At 46.3% G+C, this 22,813-nt stretch overlaps 1 protein-coding gene across 1 annotated transcript in view; it reads right to left on the bottom strand.

The window, feature by feature from the left end:
* MYZAP (myocardial zonula adherens protein) overlaps positions 1 to 13,135 on the bottom strand; it is a 324,346-nt gene extending 311,211 nt beyond the window's left edge. Inside the window, exon 1 of the mRNA XM_050796831.1 lies at positions 13,132 to 13,135. The gene's annotated coding sequence lies outside the window, so the exon portion shown is untranslated. The remainder of the gene's footprint in view (positions 1 to 13,131) is intronic.
* Positions 13,136 to 22,813: the final 9,678 nt, after the last annotated feature.

Genomic DNA, 22,813 nt, shown 5'->3' with positions numbered 1-22,813 from the left:
GATGTTGTTAGCGTTGGCTTCTTGAAGGAAAATTCCCCACATTTCTGCAACTCCATTATCTATGTGGGGGAGTCTCGGGAAGGTCTCCAAGAGCTGACCAAACCCTAAAGTATTTTTTCTCCTTTTAATCTGAAATTATTTCCGAATATGACACGTCAAATTATCACTTGGTTTTCCCTGAATAGGACAACCCTGTATTATAACCTTGACCCTGACAAGGACTCCTTGGTTCTAATGCCTACACTCCCACCTCCTTGGCAGAAAGGGCCCCGACAGTATTGACTGTTAACAGAGAGGTAGAAACAAAGGGAACTTCAGTAAAGGCACCATCTACTGTCTAAAGTTGGAATGCACCAACCAACAGATTCTTCAGGTGGAGAGGTGGATTAAGGAAGAGTTCAGAGGGCCTGAGATGAGTTCTAGATCAGGACTGATCTTTAGCCGTCGGAAGAGTGGCTGGTGGGAGCAACCCGCAAAGCAGAGGTTTTCAAACTTGTCTGCGCATTAGAATCACCTGGGGCGTCTTAAAAACTCCATTGTCCAGGCTGCGACCCAGGGAAGCTGAATCCAGATCTCTGGGAGTGGGACACAGGCACCAGTATTTTTTAAGACTCTCCAGATGTGCAGGCAAGTTTGAGAACCAATGCCTGCAAAAGCATTCGCAGTGAGCCTTGAGCAACGTTTTGAGCGGCATAAGCAGAGTTGGGAGGGCAGCGGCCTTAGGGTGAAGGGGACCACACAAAGCAAGTATACAAAGTTTCAAAAATCCTGTGTAACTAACTCCAACATGACAGCCAAGTACCTGTCTAGAGGCCAAACAGTGATGCAACTTGGAAAAGTCCCGGGGAGAGCCAGAATCAGAATGTGTGCTCCAAGTGAGGCGGGGGCTCTCGGGGATGACCTGCCTGGGCGGTGCAGTGGTCGGGAGGATCCGGGAAGAGAGAGGCCACACGCCCCTTTTTGTTCCAGGGCATGGTCTGGCCGAGCACGCCAAGGACTTAGGTACGACAGGATAGGTCAGGGACTGCTTCGCGTGGGTCTCTCCCAGCTGTCACTAGAGCCGGAGGGTCCAGGCAGGGGTGCGAAGGCACAGGGCCCCTCTTCACTAAAGGGAGGTCCTGCAGGGCCTCCTCCCTCCCACCCCGCCGCGAGGCGGGTTCCCCAGGGATCGCCCGCATCTGTTCTGCGCCTGTCCTCGGCTGGGCGCGGCGCGGGAGTCCGGGTCGCACTTACCAACCCCAGGACCCGCGCGAAGCGCGGCACCGAGAGCGGACGCCCGGACTGAGCACAGCGCACCTGGCTGAGCCCGAACGCCTGGGGGTCCCGCCGCCCTGGGCGGCACCTAGCACCCTGGAGCCCGGCTCCCGGCGCACACCCGCCCCGCTCCCGGCCGGAGCTCACTCACCCCCCCCGCCGCCGCCGCCGCCGCCTCCGCCTCCGCCTCCCGCGTCCAGCTCCCGCCGCAGCCAGCAGAGCCTGGCCGGAGTGGAGGGGCCGCTGCGCCGCCAGGAGGCCGAGCGAGCCCGCGCCCCGCCCCGCAGCCGCCGCCCGCCCTCCCGGGAGGAGGGGCAGGGGCCGGCCGGGGGCCTAGACCCGCCGGGGCTGCCGCGGGCCCAACCCTCCCTTCGATCCGCCCGCGGCCGGTCGGGACGAACCTCCCCAGGCACCATCGCACGACCCGCCCTCTGCTCCCCTCGGCCCCAGGCTGCGCTTAGACCTCACCCTTCCCCGGAGCGGCTCGTCCTTCCACCTCCCCTCCGCCTTCACCGTGTATATTTCTTGTCCCAGCCTCGGCCTCTCCAAATTCCTGGCCTCCAGGAAGCCCTCCCTATTTCGCGCTCCCAACTGCTCCGAGCTCAGTTTACCCCTTTCCCTTCCTTTCCCTGCTCAGTCTTTTTCCCCCTCGCTGTCAGAAACTTAAGGGATAGCGCTCTTTGCCACAGCAAACCCACACCTATTTATTGAGCACCTACTATGTCTAGACACTGGTGGGGAGGGAATCCCACTTGGGCGGTAACAACAAATGTCTGTTTCTGTTGAAGAGACAGGAAGGTGGGGCGCCTCGTAAGGTGACACACCTGGCGGTAGCAGGGCTGGGACTCCAATACAGTTTTTAGGTCCTTGTTTAGACCCACTCCACGGTAAACTGCGGCATGCCTCTCGCTAGCTGTGAGAACTTGGACAAAATGTTATCAGTTCTAAACCCCAGTTTACTCATCTGTAAAATGAAGAGCTGGATACTCCATCAGCTATAAGGATTCCCTGAGAAAACAACTTTTTTTTTTTTTTTTTGAGACGGAGTCTCGCTGTTTTGCCCAGACTTGAGTACAGTAGCATGATCTCGTCTCACTGCCTCCGCCTCCCGGGTTCAAGATATTCTCGTGCCTCAGTTGCTAGGACTACAGGTGCTCACCACTACACCCGGCTAATTTTTGTGTTTTTGTAGCGACGGGGTTTCACCACGTTGGTCAGGCTGGTCTCGAACTCCTGACCTCAAGTGATCCACCCGCCTTGGCCTCCCAACGTGCTGGGATTACAGGTGTGAGCCACTGTACCCGGCCCAACCAGTACTTAATACGCGTTTGCTGACATATTAAATGAAATAGACCCTTGAAAACTTAATTCAAAACAATATAAAAGGACTTGAAAAAGTAATTGGTTGGTGCAAAAGTAATTGCAGTTTTGCTATTACTTTCAATAGGAAAAGCCGCAGTTACTTTTGCTCCAACCTAATAATAGTGATTCATTGCCAGGAAAGAAAAAAAAAAAAAATGCTACTTATCCCAAGCGGGCAGCATGATCAAGGGAGTCTTTTTGGAGGAAGCTGGATTGCACTATTCTCAAGCTAGGGGGTCTAGGTTGGGGAAGACAGCCAAGGTGGTGGGGTGTGTGAACAGCACCCAGAGGATGGACCAGCTTTCCTGAGCAGAGGCTGCCTGGGGCGGGGCACACATGCTAGAAAGTGGGATGAGGCATATTAGAAAGGTAGATGGGATCAGACGGTGGAAAAGGCATGAAATGCCAAAGTGAGGGGGCTCAAGGCAACCAAACAGTACTTGGACACCTCAAAATGACTGGAATGGAACCTGCATGCAATAGAGGGCACCTAAATGGCCCTGGAAACCAGATGGGGGAAACCCATAACCTAGGAACCAGCAGAGTCATGGGGTAGAGGGGGAGTTGCAACAGGGAGGGACAGGAAAGAAATAATTTTCCAACTGGGCTTACGCCTGTAATCCCAACACTTTGGGAGGTCAAGGCAGTGGATCACTTGAGCACAGGAATTCAAGACCAGCCTGGGCAACATGGCAAAACACTGTCTCTACAAAAAAAAAAAAAAAGTGCATACACACACACACACACACACACACAAATTAGCCAGGCCTGGTAGCATGTGCCTGTAGTCCCAGCTACTCAGGAGGCTGACGTGGGAGGATCAATTGATCCTGGGAGGTTGAGGCTGCAGTGAGTTGTGACTGCCCCGGTGGACTCCAGCCTGGGCAACAGAATGAGACTCTGTCTCAAAAAAAGAAAGAAAAGAAAAAGAGAGAGGAGGGAGGGAGGGAGGGAGGGAGGGAGGGAGGGAAGGAAGGAAGGAAGGAAGGAAGGAAGGAAGGAAGGAAGGAAGGAAGGAAGGAAGGAAGGAAGGAAGGAAGGAAGGAAGGAAGGAAGGAAGGAAGGAAGGAAGGAAGGGGAAGGGAAGGAAAAAGGGAAGGGAGGGGAAAAGGGAAGGGAAAAGGGAAGAGAAGGGCTTTTCTTTGGAAGACCAGATGTCTTGGTGACCAGATGTATGCAGTGAGGGAGTGGAATTGGCAAAGACAAAGCTGAGGTTTCCAGGCTGGGTGCCTTGGAGCATCAGAAATAGGAACAATACGGAAAGAGGCTGCTTTTCAGGAGAGCTGCTGAAGGTTCTATGGAGCATGAAGTAATGGTGGAACTTTTTGGTGAAATGCCCCAGCAGGCAGCTGGGAAGTGGAGGAGTGTCTCTGGGCAGCATCCATGTGGAGGGTGAGGGGAGAATGAGGACCAGGATCCAGGAAAGGAGAGTGCAGTGCCTTCACGGAGGGTGGAGGAAGAGGAGGGCATCACCCAAGGGAGAAAGAGGAGGGTAACTGAGAGCTGTCAGGAAGAACCTAGGAGTCTTTGATGGAAGCCCAAGGGTGAGGGACTCCTGAAGGAGAGGGCAGTGCCGAATGTCACTAATCTACTTCTCACATGGGCCCTTCCAAGGATCCGTAGAGAGTGTGCACTCAGGAAATATCTGTTAACTATCAAAAAAAAAACATTTCATCAGCAACTTCCCCTCCCATACAGCTATTTCGCTGATGACAAAAATAAGGGGAGCTGTTGGAGGCAAAGACAGAGGTGAAAGAGATTAGCTACCAGAGACACTGCTTTCGATGCTCTCATTGTCGAGATGAATGCTCAAGCCCCTCCAGCCTCAACTTAAAGCAGACACTTCCAGGGAATGCTTCTGAAAAACATCTTTGTTTTTGTTTTTATTTAATGTAAAGTCTGGCTCCCTTAATTATGGTTTTTGAGCCTGCAGAAAGATTGGGGGGGAACAGGGGAGGTCAGTGGCAGCAACTTGCCAAAGAGAAGTTTCCAGGAGGATGAGTAGAGAAAAATCACCTCTTTCCTCCTCCAAATTTTCTGTACATGAAATACATGATACAAAAATATTCACATAAGTGCTACAGTATAAATGACATCTGAGTAGTGACACAGAATACAGGAAGGGTGGCAGAAGGGAGGCTGCAGCGTGGAACAGGTCTTACGGCATGCACTTGGAAGATACAATGCAAGGCCGGGTGCAGTGGCTCATGCCTGTAATCCCAGCACTTTGGAAGGCCAAGACGGGTGGATCACTTGAGGTCGGGAGTTTGAGATCAGCCTAGCCAACATAGTGAAACCCCATCTCTACTAAAAATACAAAAAATTAGCCGGGTGTGGTAGTACACGCCTGTAATCCCAGCTACTCAGGAGGCTGAGACAGGAGAATCACTTGAACCCAGGACGTGGAAGTTGCAGTGAGCCAAGATCACACCATTGCGCTCCAGCTGGGGTGACAGAGTGAGACTTCATCTCAAAAACAAAAGAAGAAGATGTAATGCACATGGATAACAGAAAGAGAGTGGAGGGCATTTCTGGAAGGTGTGATCATACACCCAAGACAGGGAAACAGGAGGAAGTGAACGAAGCAAAAGATAGTACATGGTTTATTTGATTGAAGTGGACAAGCTATTCTGCTTATAAAGAAAGATGGGACTGGGACGGACACCCAGGAAGAGGGCTTTTGCTTAGTCTTTGGGAAACAGGCTGCCTTAATATGGGTTGCCCTGAAGGGGGAGCCTGTGACAAGACTTGCCTGCCGGCGGTGTATTTAGGGTGATCCCTAGAAGCAGGAGACAGGGAGCAGGAAGAGTGGGACAGGGAAGGAGGAAAGACACTATTAGGGTGTGTTAGTGAGAGTGGTGCTATATGCAGGGGGCCTGATTCCCCTAGGACCTCCTGGGAAGATGCTGAATGCCCCCCAGAATTGACAACCTGAAGCTCAGGGAGCTGGAGTATTTTTCCAAGTCTTCAACAAAGACTGCTCCTACGTGCCTTACCCCTACTTCTAGGCTACCCACCTCCCATGCTGAGAGGGCTCCTTGGAACAAAAGTGCTCCCTTGTGATGGAAAGGTGTCAGCGCGAAGTTGGTCTGAGCGTGCAGGGAGCTGTCCCAGCACGGATAGCTTCTGCGCCGCCAGGCTGCTGCAGTGCACATGGCTTTAAGCTCCGCCACTGCTGTGCCAGGACTCCTTCAGGACCTGGTGCCTACATCATTCCACAGCCAGCAGTCTCTCCTGGCACTATCCCTCTACTCCAAGCTGTTGCGTGGTGGAGCAACTCCACCAAAACACCGATTCCCCATAAACAGGTTTCCCCAGAACCCCAGAGGTCAGATTTCCAGCAGGTTCCATGGGCATGGCGCCATAGAAACTTCTTTCCCCTCCAGTGAGACCCAGCTGTGTCCTCTCCAACAAGGTCTGGCTCTGAGCAGGAGCAGAGGGGAGACTAATTCCTTGGGTGCTCAATCTCATTTTTGGACTTTGCACACTTCCCACATGAAGTGAGGAATCTCAGTCTTAAACTGCTCACTTTTCAAAGTGTTCACTTCTACAAGTGTTGAGGGAAGAGACTTAATACATCAAACACTCGTATTAAGTTTCTGTTTGAACTTCTAGAGCCCCTCGGGCAGGCAAACTTGCTAGGCCTACGGAAAAAGAATCAAACCCCTTGGCAAGGTGTGGCAAGCCTCTCAAAATCTGGCCCCAGCTGGCAGATAAGTCAAGGAGAGGGCTATGCCCCCAGCCAGCCATCCACACCGTGGGCCTGCTGTCAAGATTCCTTCATCTAAAACACCCTTCCTTCTTGCTCTTTCAAGGTTTAGCTTAAGTCCCTCCTCCTCTAAGAAATCCTCCTCCATCCTCCCTTTCTGCCTTGTGGGGTGTTTTATTGTAGCACCTATTTACTTGTAATTCAACCCTTCCACACACTGTGAGTTTCTTAACTGAAGGGAATGGGTCAGACTCCTCCCTGAGTCTCTAGCCACTAGCACATAGCAGGTGTTCACTAAATGTTTGATGAATGAATGAATAAGCATGCTAGTCAGCACGCACACACGTAGCCAGTCAGGAAATGCCATTGTAGAACAGGTTTTGAGGTGAAGCTCACCTCTTGTGGCCAGGCCAGAGACTGGCCCAGCCCATCTGAATGCCAATAAAGACTTGCCCCATGGCCTTGGACTAGTAACCTAATCTCTGTAGCCTGGATCCCTAGGCCTGCAAAAAGAGGTGATATTTATTTACCTCATAGCGGAAGAAGTGAGACCTAATTAACAGTAAATGGTCCAGCCGGGCACAGGGGCTCCTGCCTGTAATCCCAGCATTTTGGGAGACCGAGGCAGGAAGATCACCTGAGATCGGGAGTTTGAGACCAGCCTGGCCAACATGTTGAAACCCCGTCTCTACCAAAAATACAAAATTAGCCGGGCGTGGTGGCGTGCGCCTGAATCCCAGGTACTCAGGAGGCTGAGACAGGAGAATCACTTGAACCCGGGAGGCAGAGGTTACAGTGAGCTGAGATCGCACCATTGCACTCCAGCCTGGGCGACAGAGTGAAACTCCATCTAAAAAACAAAACAAAACACAACAAAAACAGAAAAAAACAAAAAACAACAACAAAAAAAAAACAATAAACCGTCCTAAGAAGCCTTTGGAAAAGTCACTGTGTATGTGTATAGTATGGAGGAAGGGAATGAAACCCAGTATGCCATTGCACATCCTTATTCTATGGGAGAGACAAGAAGATAAACTATTACTTTTTTTATTCGCTCTAAAGGTAGCATACCCCATTATATGGTGGAAATGTTGAAAGAGGAGTGAAGTTTCTCAGTAAGAGAAAAACATCAAATAGCTTGAGTTTGACTCCATGCTACTCCTCCAGTATTTCCCCTAAGGGGAACACAGATTTCTTCCCACAGATATTTCAACGTGCAAGGTGAATGAAAAATCAAGAGAGAACCAATAGCAACATTAGAGGGATTCAGAACAGTCAAAAGTATTTTAGATACATTTTGTGGTCGGTTGGACCCCGGTTGGAGCCAAGCATGGCTTGAGTTTCCAGAAGCTTGGACTGCCAGTCTTACAGACTGAAGAACTTAGTGTAGGAATGTCAAAGCTCTGCTGACCAGTGGAAGGAGGAATTTTCCAGAAACAAGGCAAGTTTACACTCACCATCCCCTCAGCCATCCCCAAAACACCAACTAATACTAATTCAATAAACATGCATGTATTAAATGTTTTTGGGAATGTGTCCCTGGTTATGTTGAAACAACTCCAAAATTGAAAATTCCCTTTCGAACCATGATTTCGGCAAAGTTGGGATAGCTCCAACTCCAAGTTTCAAAAGAAAACCTTAGCCGGGCACAGTGGTTCAGGCCTATAATCTCAGCACTTTGGGAGGCCGAGGAGGGCAGATCACTTGAGCTCAGGAATTTAGAACCAGCCTGGGTAACATAGTGAAACCCCATCTCTACAGAAAATACAAAAAAAATTCGTCAGGTGTGATGGCTCGCGCCCGTAGTCCCAGCTACTCAGGAGGCTGAGGTGGGAAGATGACCTGAGCCCATGAGGTCTAGGCTACAATAAACTATGATTGCGTCACTGCATTCCAGCCTGGATGACAGAGCAAGACCCTGTCTCAGAAGAAAAGAAATTAAAAACAAATAAAGAAACAAAAATCCTTGAAACATTTAAAAAGTTTTGACTCTGTGGACCACATTTTATTTGTAGCAAATTAATCAACCATTCTTTGGTTTGAATTATTTGGTTATAGATGATCTTGAGTGACACATTCTCAGATTATTTTCAGACCAACTGGGCAACAAATGAGACCAAAAGACACCAGTACAAATGTTTTAAAATTCTGCATTTTTGTTCATTTCTGACTGCCAAAGCCTTCTAGCAAGGGATTTCTCCTTTCAAAACACATTTTTCTTGGCTATGTCTAAAGCAAAAGTAGCAAGCCAGGACTATTTGGTGGCTAGGGCTGAAATAATGAAAACTCAAATTTAGTCTTGCAGTAGTACAATTTATTTCCACAGAACTTTCATGTAAGGGTTTTTGAGTTGGTCTGCCCAAGAGCAGACTGAAGTCGAAAAACTGGCGATTCCTTCTGCTTATAGCCCTATAGTCAAGGTGATCGTGATTACAGGAGGGAACTTGAATTTCTTGGGCAATTTGAAGAATTCCACACTCAACATTTAAATTTCAGAACAAGCCTGAACAACACGGTGAAACCCCGTCTCTACAGAAAATACAAAAATTAGCCAGGCTTGTGGTGCACACCTGTGGTCCCAGCTACCTAGGAGGCTGAAGTGGGAGGCTTGTTTGATAGAGCCCAGGAGGTGGAGGTTGCAGTGTGCTGTGATCACACTACTGCATTCCAGCCTGGGCGACAGAACTGAGACCCCATCTCAAAAATAAATTAATTTTTAAATTAAAAATAAATTAGGCCGGGTACGGTGGCTCAAGCCTGTAATCCCAGCACTATGGGAGGCCGAGACGGGCGGATCACGAGGTCAGGAGATCGAGACCATCCTGGCTAACACGGTGAAACCCCGTCTCTACTAAAAAATACAAAAAAAAACTAGCCGGGCGAGGTTGCGGGCACCTGTAGTCCCAGCTACTCGGGAGGCTGAGGCAGGAGAATGGTGTGAACCTGGGAGGTGGAGCTTGCAGTGAGCCGAGATCTGGCCACTGCACTCCAGCCTGGGCAACAGAGCGAGACTCCGTCTCAAAAAATAAATAAATAAATAAATAAATAAATAAATAAATAAATTTCAGAACAACCCATGAGGTACATGTTCTTATCCCCAATTTATGGATAAATAAAATGGATACATTTATTTATTCTTGATAAATAAATAGAAAAGCAGAGATTGAGACCTGGGTCTGTCAGAACTAGAGCTTTGCTCAAGAGTCACAGGACTTCAAACCAGAAGGCATCTAAGGGATCATTATCCCAAGACTTGCTTCCCTCATTTCAGACCACAGTTGGCTTTCTCCTTGACAGGTCCTGCTGGAAGCCAAGGGACATCAAAGCCTCTGGCAGCCACAGGGAGTTTTCAGATGAGTGATTTTCCTGTGAGTCTCCATCTGTGTGCTTTAGTCTTGCAACCAGCAAGTGTAGGTGACTGCCTTTTCCAAGCCCCACCCAGTGCCAGTGGAATGAGCACTGACCTGTCCTTTCCTGCCTGATACCTCAGTCTCCCTCAACACGAGTTCCCTTCCATGAAATTCAAGGACGTGGAGATTGGCGTCCACATGCCTTTCCCTTGCCAGGAGAACTCTGGAGTTTCTGCCAATATGAAGAAGATGACTTTTCAAACGTGAGTATCTGTTTGGAAAAGGGAGAAAGTGAGAGTGACCGTGGTGGTTTTTGTAACTCAACCTTAGGAAGCTCTGCCTGCCACAGCAGCCAGGAGGGAACTGAGCTGGGGCGACAGGGGCCAGCAAAGTCCACGGGAAAAGCCTCACATTGAGGAGGCTCCAGATTCGCTCCAGATCTCTTAGGGCTAACGGTTCTTTTTCTCTGAGGCCTCCAATCCACTGTGTCTCTGAAATCTCAGGAATTGAGGTGAGTGTCTCTGAATCAAACATTAGAAAGGTACCAAAGGCTGGGTGTGACGGCTCACACCTGTAATCCCAGCACTTTGGGAGGCTGAGGCAGGAGGTTAACTTGAGCCCAGGAGTTCAAGATCAGCCTGGGTAACAAAGTGAGACCATGTCTCTACAAAAACAAACAAACAAACTTTTAAAATTAACTGAGCATGGTGGTGACTGCCTTTCATCCCAGCTACTCAGGAGGCTGAAGTGGGAGGATCCCTTGAGCCAGGAATTCAAGGCTGCAGTGAGCCAAAATAGCACTACCGCATTCCTGCCTGGGTGACAAAGCAAGACCCTCCCGTCTCTAAAAAACAAGAACAAAACAAAAAAGAAAGGCACTGTGTGTTTGGATGAAAGACTAGATGCTCAAAAATGTCTGAGGTGGCAACATAGCAAAATTTATAGGTAGCTTGTTGAAGCAGGATAGAGCCTATCTTGAACCATTTGCAGTGGACGGGGAAATAAGGGGAAATTTAGGAATCATTGCCTAAATGATGTGCAAGATGTACACATCATTGGCGTATTTCAGTGCTGTCTTAATGTGAACCGAGTAATTATTTTTAGTAATATTCAAAGATGTACCCTTACATGTGTCTCTTTTTTTTTGTTTTTTGTTTTTTTTTTTTTTAGACCAAGTCTTGCTCTGTTGCCCAGGCTGGAGTGCAATGCCATGATCTTGGGCTTACTGCAACCTCTACCTCCTGGGTTCGAGCGATTCTCCTGCCTCAGCCTCCCAAGTAGCTGGGACTACAGGTGCCTGCCACCACGCCCAACTAATTTTTGCATTTTTAGTAGAGACAGGGTTTCACCAATTGGTCAGGCGGGTCTCGAACTCCTGACCTCAGGTGATTCGCCTGCGTCGGTGTCCCAAAGTGCTGGGATTACAGGCATGACCCACCGCGACCAGCCTTTTTTCTTTTTTTTGAGATAGAGTCTCACTTTGTTGCCCAAGCTGGAGTGCAGTGGCACTGTCTCGGCTCACTGCAAACTCTGCCTCCCGCTTTCAAGCAATTCTCCTGCCTCAGCCTCCTACATAGCTAGGATTACAGGCACATGCCACCATGCCCAGCTAATTTTTGTATTTTTAGTAGAGATGGGGTTTCACCATGTTGGCCAGGCTGATCTCCAACTCCTGACCTCAAGTGTCTGCTCACCTTGGCCTCCAAAAGTGCTGGGATTACAAGGGTGAAACACTGCACCTGGCGTCCACGTGTCTGTTTTATATAGGGCTGCATTATGGTTTTTGTAGGCCCTATGCACTTCTGACTTGTGAATCTCTTTCCCCATTTAAAAAAAAAAATTGTAGTAAGACTCTGTCTCAAAAAAAATTGTAATTTTATTTTATTTTTAAATTTATTTTTTAGAGACAAGGTGTCACTATGTTACCCAGGTGGGTCTCAAACTTCTGGCCTCAAGCAATCCTCCTGCCTTGGCCTCCCAAAATCCTTGGATTACAGGCCTGAGCCACCAAACCTAGCCCCCAAAATTGTATTTTATGAATTCATTGATATAAAGAAATATATGTTAATATTATATGTGAAGTCATTTTCTTCCACCTAAAAGTTTATTCTTTTTCTTCTGATTCTAAAAGAAATTAAACTTTTCTGTGTGCCCTGCAAGTATGGTGGGCCCAAGTGCTGTGCCTGCTATGCCTATAGGATGAGTGGGCCCTGCTAACATAACGTGGGTTTCTGTTCTACACTTACTACCTGGGGAATGTTTAAAAATAGCTTTGCTGGGCGGGGCGTGGTGGCTCAGGCCTGTAATCCCAGCACTTTGGGAGGCCGAGGCGGGTGGATCACGAGGTCAGATCAGCAGATCCTGGCTAACACTGTGAAACCTCATCTTTACTAAAAATACAAAAAAATAGCTGGGCGTGGTGGTGGGCACCTGTAGTCCCAGCTACTGGGGAGGCTGAGGCCGGAGAATGGCGTGAACTCGGGAGGCGGGGCTTGCAGTGAGCCCAGATGGCGCCACTGCACTCCAGCCTGGGGGACAGAGCGAGACTCCCTCTCACAAAAAAAAAAAGAAAAAAAGAAAAAAAGCTTTGCTTGGGGGCTCACTCAAGACCAATTAAATCAAAGTCTCTAGGGGTGAGGCCCAGGCATTCTATTTTTGGCATTTTTAAAAGTTCTCCCAGGTGACTCTAATGTGAGGCCTTATTGTGCTCCTGGTTCTAATAGTATTTTCCTCATAGGACCTTAAGCTTTGCAGCAGCAAACTCTCCTACTATTTTTTTTTTTTTTTTTTTTTTTTTTGCTTTTTAAGACTATCCTTTGAGGCTGAGATGGGCTACTCTTCTGCAGATCAATATTCCAAGCATAGGACTTGACTGTGTTTTGTTTCCATCAGAGAAAATCCACTTCTTTATATTACAGCGGGCCAATGTTTTTGAAATGTTTGTTAACCACAAAATCCTGCACTTTCTGCGCTTCCTGCCCCACCTCTCCTTTCCAAGCCTCTGCTCTTTGCAAGCTGCCTGGAGGGGGAGATAGGGTGGAAGGCAGAGAGAAAGCAGTTGCAGATTGTTTCCAAAGCCTCTGGACTTGAAGGTCTGCAGTGCTAGGTAAAATTTGGGGAAATGTGAGGCTTAAATGTGAGATTTGACTTGAGGGACTAGAAAATCTTATTCCAGACTAGGGGGAGAGAAGACTATGGAGGTGGTGGGGCACAGCAGTGCTGAAGAAGCCGTTAGAACAGAAAGAAGAAAAAAAAAATCTGGTTTCCCAGCACAAAGGCGCACGTAGGAGCCAGTGGCCTCCACCAGCCTGCCGCAGGCAGCACCTGTGCCTCCCTGGGCGACGCCTTCCCTTCCCTGCAGTCAGCCCATCACCTGGTGACCACCTGGGAGGGGAACACCCACTTGTGCCCAGAGATTTTGCACATTCCCCCTCTACTGCTCCTGAGTACTCCATTCCCCCCTTACATTATTCTAGAACATTCTTAAGCCTAGAAGAGAGTGGAGCTCTGGATACCTTGCTCTGATAAGGTGGCCTGGCCTATTTTCATAGGATTAAAAATGTTTTAGAAAACAAAGAAAAATTGGAAGATAACTCCCACAAACATAGTACAATTTATGTTTCAGCACCTTAATGAATTCATACCAGAAAAAGATTTAACCATTCAGCAATAATATTCAGATATCTGAGAATTATAATGCCCTCAATAGATATAAAAATGGTAGAAAACATTTTAGGAAGGAAAGTGACCTATATTTGATATGATGTGGACAGCCAAGAAGTATGATCCTAAAGGACATATAAAGGAACAGTATAATGTAACACACTGAATTTGGCCAGAAGGTTCTCTGGTAAGGGAGCTCTTAGGATCACATACCATCTATCTTAATTACATACCTGTCCAAAAGATAGAACACAACAGGAAGAATGTACTTTTAATGAGCTTGGAGGGCTATAAAATAGTTACCTTGTTACAAACTTTGGTTTTTATATACCAGCAGGGAACAAACTATTTGTTCTCTGTTTTCAGTTTTGATTGCATAAACCAACATTGCTATGGAGTTGTAAAGACAAAATGGGAAGAGATTTTCAAAAGGGGGTTCTTTGTTACTTCTGAATGTGGCAGCTGAGAAGTCAGATGTTGCATGGTACCTCCATTTTTTTCTTCAGCTGTTCCTATTTGAATGAGAGGCACTTAATAAAATCGAGAAGTTTGGAAACGTGGTGTGTTGATGAAATCTTTCTGGAGATGGATGGTGATGGTGGCTGCAAAGCGCTGTAAATGTACTCAATGCACTGAACTGTATGCTTAATAATAGATTAGCTGGTAAATTTTACGTTACGCAGATTTTACCACAATTTAAAAAAAAAAAAAAAAAAGGAGCGAGGAGCTCCTCAGCCCAGGTTACAGAGAAAAACAAAAAACGCAAAGAAAAACATCGTAGTTATAATTTTGATTGTATGTGTGTACACATACATATGACAAAATGAAGAAAGGAGATTATCTAGGCCGGTGCAGTGGCTCATGGCTGTAATCCCAATACTTTGGGAGGCTGAGGCGAGCAGATCACGAGGTCAGGAGTTCAAGACCAGCCTGGCCAAGATGGTCAAATCTTGTCTCTACTAAAAATGCAAAAATTAGCTGGGCGTGGTGGCGGGTGCCTGTAATCCCAGCTATTTGGGAAGCTGAGGCAGGAGAATCGCTTGAATCCGGGAGGTAGAGGTTGCAGTAAGCCAAGATCATGCCACTGCACTCCAGCCTGGGTGACAAAGCAAGGCTCTGTCTAAAAAAAAAGGGCTGGGCGCGGTGGTTCACGCCTGTAATCCCAGCACTTTGGGACGCCGAGGCAGGCAGATCACAAGGGCAGGAGTTCAAGACCAGCCTGGCCAACATGTTGAAACCCCATCTCTACTAAAAATACAAAAATTAGCCAGGTGCGGTGGCGCACTCCTATAGTCACAGCTACTCACGAGGCTGAGGCAGGAGAATTGCTTGAACCCGGGAGGTGGAGGTTGCAGTAAGCCAAGATCGTGCCACCACATTCCAGCCTGGGCCATAGAGCAAGACTTTGTCTCAAAAAACAAACAAGCTAACTAACAGGTTTCCGGCTGATGGAATGTAAAATGTGAGCATTAGTGCATGTTTGAGAGCTTATGAGCATCTAATAAAACCATCTAGTTATAAAATACTACAAATTAACTTATTTTAAAAAATGAAATTCAGAAAATCACTTATAACATGTGGCATCTTGTTCAAGTTCCACCTCACCACACTTCCCTTCCCTTCAGTCTTCTACCATTCAAGCATCCATATTCAGAAAAAAAAAAAAAAAAAAAAAAATCCACAGAAATAAATGACAAACTCACCTTATGAAATCTATAAAAATTACCAAAATATTTTGACATTTTTCTTTTATTCAAATGAACTAATAGAGAGGCATCAACAAAGGAGTATTAAGATACATGTGGTTTAAAAAAAAAAAAAACTTCTTACGCAGACCTGGATATTACAACACAATTTGTTGAAAATGCTTTTATGTTGACACAGGCATCATTTTTTTGAAATATTCCTAATACTCCTACTGTTCTCCAATAACTCCATCAATAATAAAATTGCTACTTTGATTTCCACCTGCTTGACTTTGATGTCTGCTTTCATCAGTGAAGACCTGGTGGGGAGGGGGAATGACAGGCATCTTGCTGGCTTCACATGCATCATCTCGTCCAATCCGCACAATAGCCCAGGCAATGTGGTGAAACCCACTGTGCAAGGAGGAGAGTGGCACGTAGAGATTATAGAATTCGCCCAGGATGGCATGACTAAGACATGACAGGGCTGCTATTTAAATCTAGGTCTGTCCAATACTGAGCCTGTGTGCTTAGGCATTGCGATATGTCACACACGCCTATAGGGCCAGCTCCCTTTTTCATAGTTGGTTTTTTTGTTTGTTTATTTTTGGTTTTGAGACAGAGTCTTACTCTGTCACCCAGGCTGGAGTGCAGTGGTGCGATCTCGGCTCACTGCAACCTCTGCCTCCCAGGTTCAAGCACAGTTCTTGTGCATATAATGCATTTTTTTTTTTATTACAAAAGTAATCCAAGGCCGGGCGCAGTGGCTCACGCCTGTTATCCCAACACTTTGGGAGACTGAGGCAGGTGGATGACTTGAGACCAGGAGTTCGAGACCAGCCTGGGCAACATGGCGAAACCCTGTCTCTACTAAAAATATAAAAATTAGCCAGGCATGGTGGCATGCTCCTGTAATCCCAGCTACTCAGGGGATTGAGACAGGAGAATCACTTGACCCCGGGAGTCAGAGGTTGCAGTGAGTCAAGATCGAGCCCTCTGTCTCAAAAAAAAAAAAAAAAATCACATGGCTGCACTCCAGCCTGGGTGACAGAATGAGACTCTGTCTCAAAAAATATATATATATATAAATAAAATAAAACACAAATGAACTATGGTATGGCATGTCCATACAATGTAATATTATTCAGCATTAAAAATAAATGAGCCATCAAGTTATGGAAAAGACATGAAGCAACCTTAGATGCATATTGCTAAGTGAAAGAAGCCAGCCTGAAAAGGCTACATATCATGTGGTTTCAATAATGTGTCATTCTAGAAAAGACAAAACTATAGAGGCAGATAAAAGATTCGTGGTTTGGCCAGGCATGGTGGATCCTGCCTGTAATCCCAGCACTTTGGGAGGCTGAGGCGGGTGGATCACAAGGGCAGGAGTTCAAGACCAGCCTGGCCAACATGTTGAAACCCCGTCTCTACTAAAAATACAAAACTTAGCCAGGCGCAGTGGTGCACGCCTATAATCACAGCTACTCAGGAGGCTGAGGCAGGAGAATTGCTTGAACCTGGGAGGCAGAGGTTGCAGTAAGCTGAGATAGTGCCGCTGCCTCCAGCCTGGATAATAGAAACGAAACAAAAACAAAAAACCCATAGCACTTTATAGTACCAAGTGTACACCTTACACAGATTTTTAAAAGTTTGTGTGTTGGGGGGTGGGAAGTGTGGACTGAATGTGTCCTCCAAAAATTCATCTGTCGAAGCCCTAACCTTCAGTGAGATAGGATTAAGAGGCAGGGCCTTTGGGAGGTCCTTAGGTTTGGATGAGGTCATGATGGGATTAGTGTCCTTATAAGAAGAGGAAACTAGTGTCTGAGTCATGTGAGGATACAGCAAGAAGACAGCTGACTACAAGCCAAGAAGTGAGACCTTATCAAGGACTGAGTCTTCCAGCAGCCTAGTCTTGGACTTCCCAGTTTCCAGAAGTGTGAGAAAGAAATGTCTGTTGCTTAAGCCACGAAGTCTTAAGTTGACTGAGACAGCGGGAAGTTTTCTTTCTTCTGGAACTCCCTTTCAAGTCCCTGGCCATAGGACCATGCCTGTCTTTTCCATACCATTTTCTGATTTTTTTTTTTTTTTTCCAGATAGAGTCTTGCTCTACCTCCCGGACTGGAGTGCAATGGTACAATCTTGGCTCACTGCAACCTCCACCTCCCAAGTTCAAGTCGTTCTCCTGCTTCGGCCTCCTGAGTAGCTGGGATTACATGCCTGTGCCACCACACCCGGCTAATTTTTGTATTATAGTAAAGATGGGGTTTCACCATGTTGCCCAGGCTGGTCTCGAACTCCTGACCTCAAGTGACCTGCCCACTTTGGCCTCCCAAAGTTCTGTCGCCCAGGCTAGAATGCAGCGGCGCGATCTCAGCCCACTGCACCCTCTGCCTCCCAGGTTCAAGCGATTCTTCTGCCTTAGCCTCCCAAGTAGCTGGGACTACAGGTGCACACCACCACACCCAGCTAATTTTTGTATTTTTAGTAGAGACAGGGTTTCACCATGTTGACCAGGCTGCATTTTCTGAAATCTGCTCTCCCTGTTGGTAATCTCCCTGTGCAGGTTCTGGGGTCTCATTAGCTAATGACTGGTGTTTTTTTTTTTAATTTTTGTTTTGTGAGAGGAAGTTTTGCTCTGCTGCCCAGGTTGGAGTACAATGGCGCAATCTTGACTTAATGCAGCCTCCATCTCCCGGGTTCAAGCGATTCTCCTGCCTCAGCCTCCAAGTAGCTGGGATTACAGATGCCCAACACCACGCCCAGCTAATTTTGTATTTTTAGTAGAGATAAGTTTCCACCATGTTGCCCAGGCTGGTCTCAAACTCCTGGCCACTTAAGAGATCCGCCCACTTTGATCTCCCAAAGTGCTGAGATTACAGGCCTGAGCCACCGTGCCCGGCCTCATTAGCTAGTGACTTTGAAAAAGTTATTTATACATATGTGCCCTCACTTACTCATGTCTAAAATGGTAATGATATAATAATAGTAACTACCTCATAGGATAATTACTATTTATTTCATTGCAAGAAAATAGGAAATAAAATGTCTTTGCCTTTGTGAACTATAAGGTGATTTAGTTTCTTGGGATTTTGGTTTTTGAGACAGAGGATAGATAGTACATTTACATAATTTAAAAAGGTGTACATAGAGAAGCCTCACTCTCACTCTGCCCCCTCCACGCAGTCCTCATCTGGTCGCCTGTAGGTAACAGTTTTTATTCATTTCTTGTTTATCTTTCCAGTACTTTTATAAGCAAATACAAGTAAATTAAAATATAAATGCTTATTTCTCTAATTTTCTTATGGAAAAGAAGCATAGTATGTACGCTTTTTGACCCCCGAGTTTTTTCAACTTTTCATTTTGAAATGATTTCAGACTTGAAAAAAAATTGAAAAAGTAGTACAAAGAATTCCCATAATCCTTCACCCAAATCTCCCAAGTGTTGACATCTTACATCACCCACGGTACAAAGATCAAAATCAGGAAACTGGTCAGGCGCAGTGGCTCACACCTGTAATCTCAACACTTTGGGAGGCCAAGGCAGCCAGATCACTTGAGATCAGGAGTTCGAGACCAGCCTGGCCAACATGGTGAAATACTGTCTGTACTAAAAATACAAAAATTAGCTGGGTGTGGCGGCGCGCACCTGTAATCCCAGCTACTCAGGAGGTTAAGGCAAGAGAATTGCTTGAATTCAGGAGGCAGAGGTTGCAGTGAGCCAAGATGGTGCCACTGCATCCAGCTTGGGTAACAGCCAGACTCTGTCTCAAAAAAAAAAAAAAATCAGGAAATTAACATAAAGACAATACTACTATATAATTGACAGAGCTTATTAAATTGTCACTGATTGTCTATCTAATTATCTAACTTCCCCTTTCTTCTTCAGGAGCCACTCAGGATCCCACACTGCAGTCAGTGGTCAAGTCTGCGGTCTTCTCCCATCTGTGATAGTTCCTCCATCTTTCCTTGTCTTTCATGATCTTGAAATTTTTGAGGAGTACTGGTCAGTTACTTTGTAGAATCTCCCTCATTTGGAGTTTAGGTTATCCATCCTTCAAAGAATATCACCAAGGTAATAAACCCTCAGTGCATCCTATTAGTGGGATAGGATGCTGTTATGTCCTACCACTGGTGATGTTAACCTTGGTTGCCTGGTTCACGTTGTGTCTGCTGGGTTTCTTCACTGTAAAGTTACTATTTTTACCTTTGTAAGTAATAAATATCTTGGGAGAGATAGTTTAAGGCTATGCAAATATCCTGATTCACCTCAAATTTTTGCCCAGTCATCTTAACATCTATTAGTACATTGTGCCTGTAATAATTATTACTATAGTGTTTGCCTAATGGTGATTTTTCATTTCCCTCATTAATTATCATGATTTCCTCATTTATGATTATAAGTAATTGAAATTCTATCTAGAGAATTGCTGTCCTTTCTCATCCATTTGCTTGCTTATTTATGAGTATGGACTCATGGATATTTATTTTATGGATTATACTACCATCGTTATTTTATTGCTCAAATTGTCCCAGCTTGGCCATGGGGACCTCTTTCAGATTGGCTCCTGCACACTTGTGGCATGCCCCATCCTTTCATGAGCACTTCCTTACTTTCTTGCATTTCAAGATGTTCCAGGCTCTTCTTGTATTTTCCCTGCCTAGGGCCTGGAATCAATCCCCTCTCCAGGGAGGCCTGGTTCCTTTTATTTAGAAACAAAAATCTGGCCACTGAGTGTGTTTATTGCCACTGGATGTCATTGCTTCTAGGGTGTCACAGAGAACAGAGCTTGAAATAATACATATGTATACTAACCCATGCACATCTATATTTCTGTAACTGTATATACATAAAATGTTAAAAAACAAATTCATACTGTGATATCTCAGATTCCAATCTAACATGACAGGGTTCATTCTAGCCCCACTTCCTCTTATTTGTAACTTCTTTGGCAGTGAGAAACCTGGCTCTCAACATCTCTAATACATTTACATTTGACCCTTGAACATTGTGAGAGTTGGGATGCCACTCCTATGTAGAGTCAAAAACCCACAGATAATTAAAAAAAAATTTTTTAATAGAGTCTTGCACTGTTGTCCAGGCTGGAGTGCAGTAGCACGATCATAGCTCATGGCAGCCTCAAACTCCTGGGCTTAAGCAATCCTCCTGCCTCAGCCTCCCCAGTAGCTAGGACTATAGGCACGCACCACCATACCCGGCTAAAAATCTACATATAACTTTTGACTCCCCATAAACTTAAGTATTAATACTAATAGCATACTGTTGACTAGAAGCCTTACTGATAGGTTGATTTGCATGTATTTGTATATTGCATATCCTTAAAATATAGTTAGAGAAAAATGAAATGTTCTTTTTTTTTTTTTTTTTTTGAGAGGGAGTCTTGCTCTGTTGCCCAGGCTGGAGTACAGTGGCGCAATCTTGGCTCACTGCAAGCTCCGCCTCCCAGGTTCACGCCATTCTCCTGCCTCAGCCTCCCGAAAGAAAATGAAATGTTCTTAAGAAAATCATAAAAAAGAGAAAATATATTTACTGTTCATTAAGTAGAAGGGGGTCATTCTAAAGGATGGTCATCCTCAGCATGTTTACACTGAGCAGGCTGAGGAGAAGGAAGAAGAGGGGTTGGCCTTGCTACCTCGAGCGTGGCAGAAGTGGAAGAAAATCCCTGGGTAAGTGCACCCTTGAAGTTTAAACTTGTGTTGTTCAAGGGTGAACTGACCTATTTGTTCAGCCTTAGGATACACAGAAAGTAGTTGCAGAATCCCTAACACCCCATGAGAAATGTATTAACCATATAGTATTTGTATATGAGGTCAAAACCCTATTTTCCCTAGGTGCTCAGGTTGGTTCTTTTCTTCCCCACCCCCTTCAGTGTGGTTATGTTATTCATCTGTATTATGGTTGGGTTCTTTTGGGTTTTTTTATTTTTAAGAGACGGCGACTCACTCTGTCATCGAGGCTGGAATGTATGGAATGTAGTGGCACGATCTCAGCTCACTGCAGCCTCAATCACCTGGGCTTAAGTGATCCTCCCGCCTTAATCCCCGAGTAGCTGGGACTACAGGCGTGCGCCACCATGCCTGGCTACTTTTGTATTTTTTGTACAGACGGGGTTTCACTATGTTCCCCAGGCTGGTCTCAAACTCCTGGGCTCAAGTGATCTGCCCACCTTGGCCTCCCAAATTGCTAGGATTACATGTGTGAGCCACCATGCCCAGCCTGATTGGGTTTATTTGTGATAGTTTGTGTTCCATTTGGGGCTCCCAAACATCTTGATTAATTTTTTAAAATTTGCATTCAGTAAAATTCACTCTCTGTAGTTTGCAGTTCTATGGGTTTTGACAATGTAGAGTCATGTACCTACACCACAGTCATGCAACACAACAGCTGCCTCAGTCCCCCAAATCCCTCATGCAGCTCCTTTATAATCAACTCCCCCCCAACACCCCCTATTTTTGGCAACCACTGATCTGGTTTTTGTCCTTATAGTTTTGCCTTTTCCAGAATGTCATGTAAGTGGATTTGAATGTGTAGACTTTGGGGTCTGGCTTCTCTCACTTAGCAGAATACATCCATCGTACTCTACAGGTCACAATCCACTGTTATTTATTCTTATTGGTCCGATTTCCTAGGTTTGGCTGTTTAGAGCCCTTTCAAGCTGGTTCCTGTGATCTCTTGACACATCTTCATCATTTCTCTAGCATTTCCTTACTTCCAGGCACCACAAGCTGGTTCAGGATCATCTTACACTTTCCCTTTCCCAGCCCTGGAGTCCTCACCCCATTTTTCCAAGGACTGGTGGAGACCTCGAGAATCCCCCTCCAGTGGGCAAAACAGCCGACTCCAGAGAAGGCATGGAGAGAAACTCACTTATCCACTGCAGCGTACAAGAGAGGAGAGAGAGGAAAGAGCTCTTCTCATCAGAAGGTGGCCAGGTAGAGGGGCTAAGTGCAGACGGGTGGTTAATATGTAATTCAGGCTGGTGGTGGCACATACCAATGCTGACACCATTAAGGATCTACAGCTTCTGCGATTCCCAGCAAGATTACCAAACAGCATTGGGCATAAAGGGCTAGTCAAGGTTTCCAAATACCATGCTAAGCCTAGGATGCCCCCTTCCATCTTGATATGTAATCTCATTGCCTTTATACCCACTATCCCCCCACCTCCCTGCCATTAATAGCCTCAGCAGCGAAGCTACACTCATTGACTAAAACCCCACCAAGTCGGTCAGTTACCTCAGTTGAGAACCCCCTTGACTGCTCCCTAAAAATTGTGTATAAAACTTGTTTTTAAAATACTTTTCAACACCCCTTTGCTAAAGCAGTTTGTGTCAGGGGCTGCTGTGACAGTCCCCTGGGGGTTGCTATGGGACTGGTGTCCATGGATTGTAAGCGACACCTAGCTAGCAGTGGGCAGCTGGCAAGCTACATGGAAGGAGGGTTGCTTTTCCTTTGAAAGGAGAACATTTCTTCCTTCAGGTTGTGAACAGTTAGCCACAGGGGGTGGGATTTTACTTAGGAAAGAGAGGCTGCTATGGGACTGGGCACCCACTTGCCATGGCAGCTGGGAAAGGAGAGGAGTCGGTGAAAACTGGCTGGGACTCATGCTCCGAGGACGCACCGGCTCAAGCTACCATTTACCAGCTGAGTTCAATGACTGTGGGTGAGGCAGGGAAGCCAAGGGGAGCCTAGGGGTGAAGGATTGCAGTGGGGGTCAGAGAAACTGCAGGTAGCAGGAACCACACTGGGTGCTTCGGTGCCTGTTAGGG

The sequence above is a fragment of the Macaca thibetana genome, chromosome 7 (genome assembly GCF_024542745.1).
Source record: "Macaca thibetana thibetana isolate TM-01 chromosome 7, ASM2454274v1, whole genome shotgun sequence".
Lineage (NCBI taxonomy): Eukaryota > Metazoa > Chordata > Mammalia > Primates > Cercopithecidae > Macaca > Macaca thibetana.
Note: the sequence above shows the minus strand (reverse complement) of the source record. Positions and strands in the feature narration are given on the sequence as shown.